Source organism: Aquila chrysaetos, chromosome 2 (genome assembly GCF_900496995.4).
Source record: "Aquila chrysaetos chrysaetos chromosome 2, bAquChr1.4, whole genome shotgun sequence".
In the NCBI taxonomy this organism is placed as follows: domain Eukaryota; kingdom Metazoa; phylum Chordata; class Aves; order Accipitriformes; family Accipitridae; genus Aquila; species Aquila chrysaetos.
The window spans coordinates 28,798,012-28,805,927 of NC_044005.1; positions in this window are offsets into that span (position 1 = coordinate 28,798,012).

The window sequence follows — 7,916 nt, forward strand, 5'->3', positions numbered from 1 at the left end:
TGCTAGGAAAACTACAGAGGCAAGATAAAATTGCACTCATGTCCAGTACTTCACCCTGTCCCTCGCTCAGTACAGACCAAACTGAAGGACTGACATGAAGACGTGATCAAGGTCTTCCTCAGTTGAGTGCAAATCTTGCCCTGACAATCAAGGGTTGGTGGACTAAACTTGAAAGCACAGAGATTATGGGGCATCAGACAGTGTGGGATATCCCTGCCTCTTCTCCTCAGTTTAAACAACATTCGTAATTAATAAATCTGTAAGACAAGGTTCTTCAAAACCCTTCCAAACATAACAGTCAAATTCTGCTTATGCTGAGGGACTTGACATAGCACTTCTTTTGCAGACAACACTTCCATTACTGTCAATGACAACCAACCCAGCAAAAACTGCAGTTTTAAAACATAAATGAATTATAAGGATGCGTGTGTGTCAGTGGCTGTCTGTGTCTGCATCTGTATCAGTGTCTCTGTGTGTGTGTGTATATATATATATATATATATATTTACTTACCTCTTGTGCTGAAGATAAAAGCTTTTTACCATACCCAAACTTTAAAGCATTACTTTTAAAAGTTGAACCCCATAAACAGCACATGTGCTTTCCCCCCACCCCCTTCTTTCTATTTCTTTTTTCAGCAATGTCTGGCTTTGCAGGCCCTTGCAAGAGTATCTGTTCTGCGTCCTTCAGAGGTAGCTCAAAAAGAAATACAGGCAGCGACCCCACCTCTCGGCCCTTTCCTGCAAACCCCTGCTGAAAGCCCAGTAAAAAGCTACACAACACTGAAACACACCATTAGCATTGACACTACATACATAAGCATTTATCCAGCCAGAGAAAATTGTGTTCCCTAAAAAACTGATTGCTAGCTTCTATAGGGTTGAGACACATTAATCTGACAGACCGCTTGCAGAAAGAGCAGCATAGGTGTAAGGCTAAAAATGTCTCATTTATTTATGGTAAAAATGTAAGTGGACCCTCCAGAAGGGTTGTAATTGAAAAAAAAGTAGGTGGAGTAAGGAGGGGAGACATGCTGAATGATGACAGGCAGTTTTATCCTAGTGGAAAATTTTTTACTTCAGGACTTCTTGGGAGGATCTGTGGCTGCAGGTGGACAAAACCAGAAGAGGCTGATGAGAGAGAAATACTGACCAGGTATCAAACGTGACTAGAGAGCATCTGGGTGAGGAAACGGGGAAAAGACTTTGAGACTAAGCACGTGGGCAAAAACCTGGAGGTAGGAGGCTGCATTCAGGAGGTGGAGAGCTGGGTCTGGGGACCCACGGAGGTCAGAACTTAAAACCCAGGTGGGAGAGACCGGCACCTTCAGGTAAGAGGCTGGCAGGGAGAAAGAATGAGCAATTGGGACTGGCTGGGAAACAGGAACAGCAACTGGCTGAGAGAGAAAGCAGTGGCTGGAAACAAGGAGCCAGAGATGAGGAAGGACAGGACTGGGACAGAGATGGTTAGAGGGGAGTAAGACATAGAGGAGGAAAACATTCGTTAGAGGCTACAGCCCCTTCACTGGTCATTCCAGGGCAGGGAATGGAGCATGAGGACCCTAGGTCATGGCACTACTCCAGTCTCAGCCCCTAGCAGAAGTGTCCCCTGGTCCACAGAGAAGTTGGCAACTTAGTCTTGCTACAAATTACCCTATTAACTCAGAGGGCAGAAGTCCATATGGAGAAGCTAAGAGCTAACCCCAATAGCATGAGGCATAGAGGTGTTAATATGATGCCACATAATAGAATTTTTGTTTTTCCACTTTGCTTCATTAAGAACCTAGGAAATTACCTACAAACACCCTCTTAAAAGAACTCTGTGCGCTGCCAAAGCAAACACGCAGAAGTTGGAAAGCACCAGAGCTGAAGTTATCTGTGCAGTTTTTTCCCATTTTACATGTATGTGTTGGGAATAGAGGAAGCCATACTCTTTTCCCACAGAAGATGTGTCAGCCTGTGCTCAGTCCTGGTCCTGCTCAAGATGAGCCAGGATTGTGTAACGAGAGATGCCTAGCCCCCTATTCATTTGCTTCAGGTTGAATGGTGTGTTCTGAATACAGCTGAGGAGTTGGGAAGAACAATGACTGTCTTGCTTAAAGCTGTTGAATGCCAATCTGAAGAACTGGATGCATCTCTCCCAGTTTGTGCCACATATCTCTTATATGACATCAGTAAGTTCTTACACCAAATTTTGCACACATGGTCACTAATTGCATGTTCCCAGCTATACGGATACCCTGACTTGAGACTCCAGGGTCTGATTTGGAGAAGTGCTGAGCACTCACAGCTGCAGCAGGACTCAATGGGAGCTCTGCTCTGAATATCTGAAGAATTACATAATGGTAAGTACCCTGACAAATTAGGTCCTGGAGTCTTAAATTGGGCACCCGAAATCACTGCACCTCTCTGTTCTTCTGTTTTCCAGCTGTAAAATGGGGATGATAATCATAGGGGCGATCTGAAAATAAATACACATTTGTGAACTGCTTAGAGACTACGGTCATTAAGACCATGGGAAACCTCCCAAATTAAATTAAAAACTCTTTCTTCAGATCAAGATTGACTGGGCTGTGGTAAATAGGGGTGTAGGCCACATGTTAAACACATGGAGAAAGCAAAATATTGAATGGCTTTTCAATCAATGAATGCCACCCATCCTGAGCAGTGAATGAGACAGGGATCCTGTGCGAAAAGCATGAAGTGGTCATGTATTTAAAGATGGCATCACAAACATGCATGTAGAGAGAGCATATTTAGACTGTATGCTCCTAAGGCTGGCTATTCAAACTGCTGCACATTTAATGTCACAACAAAAATTGCTAATAAGATTTCTGTGCATGGAGGGTTAGGGATAATAGATGCTTTAGAATTGTCTTTTTCTTGGGTTGGGGGGGGAGATTTCTGATTGAAATCGAGCTAAACATTGCTTGAATGTGTTATTAGCCAACCCTGATCCAGCTCAAAAAAAAAGAGCATGTGTATATACTGTTACAAAAACCTAATAGGAACTGGGTGACTGCCATATATTACCTGGCACACTGAAACTGTAAAGTCTGCTTTCACCATCAGAGTGTGACTTATCATCTGGAAGTGATTTAGTTGTGTGGTTACCTTTGGACTGCTGTTCTTTTTGGTTCTTTACTAGCAAGCAAGTAACGATGGAGAATAAGACTTTAACACTATCAAGTAAACAAATAATTGGGCTGGAGATTTCAAAACCAGAGGTGAGAAGTGATTTTGAAGCTAGTCAAAACTCTGCAGGTTTTATCCTCCATGGCTGTTATTAAAAGTAGTTATAAAATCCAGATCTTTGCCCTCCCTCACTCCCCAGCCCCCTCTTCCCTTTACTACGTGGTATGCAGGGAACATTGCTCGAAATATACTGCCGCTCAGCTCTGCACAGTCCATGTCCATAAATTGAGTTTGTTTTCTGAAGTAATTTGCACAGTATAGATCTATATTCTCCTCTAAGTGCACACACCTGTAATTTCCATCAGCATCACTAGGAGCTGCTTGTATGTAATGAAGGGAAAATATGTGCTACAGTAGGCACTTCACACAAGAATCTCCAAATGGCTTCATGTTACCTCCCTCTGACTAAAAAGACATGAAAAGCACCTCTGATAAATTTCCTATGACTGGTTCACATGGCAGGTGGCCCTCCATTAGAAATAGAATAGTTATACCTGACGTTCCCAATATTTCTGAACCGAGGACAGAAATTTCAAGAACATATCAGCCCGAAGGTAGCATTCTGTGTGGGATCACAGCTTTCATACCTGCTGCATCCCAAAATGCTTTTGCAGAGTTAACAGGCACTGTTCATTTAGCAATAAATAAATGCAGAAGAAAAGAGAAATTAAAAGGTGATAACACTGAGAAGATATTTACTCATAGTCAAGGTTGAATTAGGTTGAAGTGGAGGAATACTGGAAGGCAGTTTCAGATGCAGGAGCTCCAGGGGATTTTACACAGTACCTACTGAGGTGAGACTGCAGGAAGGACCAAAGGGGATGCCTTAGCTATGTTAGCATGAAGAAGGGAATGAAGAGGGGAGAGTGCGATAATGTGGTGAGTTGACCCTGGCTGAACACCAGGTGCCCACCAAAGCCGTTCTATCACTCCCCTCCCTCAGCTGGACAGGGGAGAGAAAATATAACAAAGGGCTCATGGGTCAAGGTAAGGATGGGAGAGATCACTCACCAATTACTGTCACGGGCAAACCAGATTCAACTTGGGGAAAATGAACTCAATTTATTACCAATCAACCAGAGTAGGGTAATGAGAAATAAAACCAAATCTCAAAACACCTTCCCTCCACCCCTCCTTTCTTCCCAGGCACAACTTCACTCCTGGATTCTCTACCTACCCCCCCCGCAGTGGCTCAGGGGGATGGGGAATGGGGTTTATGGTCAGTTCATCACACGTTATCGCTGCCGCTTCATCCTCTTCTGGGGCAGGACTCATCACACTCTTCCCCTGCTCCAGCATGGGGTCCCTCCCACGGGACACAGTCCTCCATGAACTTCTCCAACGTGGGTCCTTCCCACAGGCTGCAGTTCTTCACGAACTGCTCCAGCATGGGTCCCTTCCACAGGGTGCAGTCCTTCAGGCACAGACTGCTCCAGCGTGGGTCCCCCATGGGGTCACAAGTCCTGCCAGAAAACCTGCTCCAGCGTGGGCTTCCCACGGGATCACAGCCTCCTTCGGGCATCCCCCTGCTCCGGCGTGGGGTCCTCCCCGGGCTGCAGGTGGATATCTGCTCCACCGTGGACCTCCCTGGGCTGCAGGGGGACAGCCTGCCTCACCATGGTCTTCCCCACGGGCTTCAGGGGAATCTCTGCTCCAGCACCTGGAGCACCTCCTCCCCCTCCTTCTTCACTGACCTTGGGGTCAGTACATGTTCTCACTCCCCTCTCCAGCTGCCACTTCTGTGTCTCCCACAACTTTTTTTTTTCCTTCTTAAATATGTTATCACAGAGGCGCTACCACTATCGCTGATGGGCTCGGCCTCGGCCGGTGGCAGGTCCATCTTAGAGCTGGCTGGTATTGGCTCTGTTGGATATACGGGAAGCTTCCAGCAGCTTCTCACTGAAGCCACCCCTGTAACCCCCCCCCCGCTACCAAAACCTTGCCATGCAAACCCAGTACAGATACAGACAGACAGGTGAGGCTAGGGAGTTCAACTGATTATTTTAAATGTGGCGTATCACATATTACTCTTTAGTGTCTTCATAAACCCCCATTCTCATGTACTCACTAGAAATTGTGAGGGAGGAACATCTTAGACTACCCCAGGGAAAAAAAAAAACAGTAGAACTTGAAAGATGTTACAGACACACAGTGCTGAGATCACATTTTCTGAAGGTATTTTCAATTATTCAGTAGAAGAAAAAAAATCTTTTGTTCAGGTGATATTTTAAGAGAAATTTCTTTCCTAGGAGGGTAGTGCAGTACTGGAAGTCATTACTCAGAGGGGCTGCAGATCCTCTGTCCAAAGAATTTTTCAAGGCTGAGATAGAGACAGCCACGGCTGACCTGGTCTGCTGCTGGGGATGGTGGGGAGCGCTGACAAAGAGGGGCAGAGCCCTTGTGGTCCCCTATTTCCCATAACCAGCAGTGGCAAGTGGAGTGGGCACTCTGTGTTTTGCTCTGTGGAGGCCCCTCTCTGGCTCTGACACCAGCAATCAACAGTAAAAATTACTTTGAAATATACCCTGTGAGAAAGCATCGCAGGTCACAGGAGAAGAGTTCTATAAATTTTAGCTAATGTGTTTCACATTTGCTTTCAAAGCCATGGCTGATGAGTGACATGGAGAATAGCTTCAAAACCATCAAACTGGTTCAGTTTTGAAAAGTATTTAAAACAGGTCTGGCATTAATGAGGGGTCCTTGAGACTGGCAGCACTAGGAACGGTAATGCTGCCTCAGGCCCTCTCCATGCCTGAAAGAGGTCAGGGATGCCAGGCAAGATAGGCAAAAGGATGCTTGGTCTGTGAATCCCACGGGGCTTACATGGGAGCTGCTTCTTTACAGAAAAGATTTCAGCTGTTCCTTGTGCCCAGCAAGAGAATTGTGGGCATGCAGGGGATTTAGGCAGCAAGCGCAAGGGGTACCTTCAGGGTCAGGTACTAGCTGCGAGGGTATGGAGCAGGGGTGTTGTCAAAGCCGGGGGTAGGGGCTGCTGGGCACAGGAACTTAAATGGGAAGAAACGCACTTACACGCTTACAGCCTTTCATAAGTCCTGCTCCGCATAGCTAATATTTAATATGAATCTGTTCTGGGACAATTTTTCATAAACTACTTCTATCCTTACGTGTGCCAATGCCTCTGATATCTTGGGATACACTCTTTTTTAACTAGCTGCATCACTTCCTGGAGGAGGAATGGACGTGGAGTGCAGCAGCATGTTATTGTCAGCAATTATACTATTGATATCCATTTCTTAACTAACAATCAGACAACAGCTGAGATTATGCCCAGAGTAACCATCCCAGCAGCAGACCCAGTATGTGTGATGCAGTGTCCTGATAAATCCCATGCAGTCAGCAGTAGAATGAATGACAACAATAATGCATTCAGAAAGGTCTCACAAAAGGACCAAGGAAATCAGTGGCCTGGATTTCTGTTGCCATTCTCTGGAGCCATTCAGAAGGCCTACACTTCTTTTTTTCTGAACAACTGGTCCCAGTCCACTGGCCACTGGGCCCGGCACAGTGGCACTGCCCTGCAGCCCTCTGACCTTGCCTGTCCAGCACAGTCCAGGGCCAGGGAGACATTACGGCACAACGAGCCCAGCGTGCGAGATAGCAGGGCTGTGGTGAACTGGTGCGAGTTGAGCCCAATGGATCTCACATCCAGAGCATGAGCCTTACCCTGTGCATCTGTGACTGTCAGGACAAAGAGGCTTTTGCTTCCTTTTTTTTCAGTGTCTCAAAAGCAGGAGAGACAGTAAGTCCGATTAATGACCAGGTTTGGATAGGTAGTTGCACACATTAAAGTACTGAGTAACAAGTGACATCCCATCAGCTGAGCTGCCGTAGCTGAGCGTACGAGTGCTCTTAGCACACTCCAGCTGCAAGTGACGATGTGTTAGGTGTTAGGACATGCTTGTTGATATGTGCAGGGCTTTTGCAGCAAAGAGCTGGAAATTCTTCCATCCTTCTTCCCAGCATTAGAGAGAGGAGATTGACAGGTACAAGGAGACAGTTTATTTATGACTTATTGACTAATTGAATTATGATGGGATTTACTTTACCTTGCAGGTCCAAAGAGTAAGGTGGTTTCACATATCTCCCCCGCCCCTCACCCACAGTTATAATTATTTAAATGTCTTTTAGTTATAGAGCCAGAATTGGATCTTTGATTAAGTGGCTTAACAGAATTACAGAACTAACAATATTGGATTAGTTATTTCTTAGGAAAAAAATATCCAAGCTTGGCACAATGCAGATACTTCTAACTCTGTTATATTTTAGTGCTTCCAACACCTATGTAAGGTATTGTGGCCAATCTACCAAGAGATACTTTTTGATGAAGACAATGTATTTACATATACAGAAAGTGACAAAAGAGGGCTCATGCCACAGGTTCCCTTTGTCACATTAATATTTTAGGGCAAAGCCTGATACTTACAACATTTGCCCTAATTTGCCTGAAGCACCATAACTACATGTAGCAGTGTGTAAGGTTAAGTCTAAAACACTTCTTCCCCCCCTTCCCTGCTGCAAGCAGGCACGGGCTGATACCGCAGGAACACCTGTGTGTTGCCAGCTTCTGCACTTTTAGTGACCAGTGAAACTTTCAGACATATCCTTTCTGCACTTTTTTATTGGTTAAGTTCACAGAAAACCCACTTAATTATTGCATAATGCCTTCATGAATCAAGCTTTTACTGTGCAATTCAAGTTGCA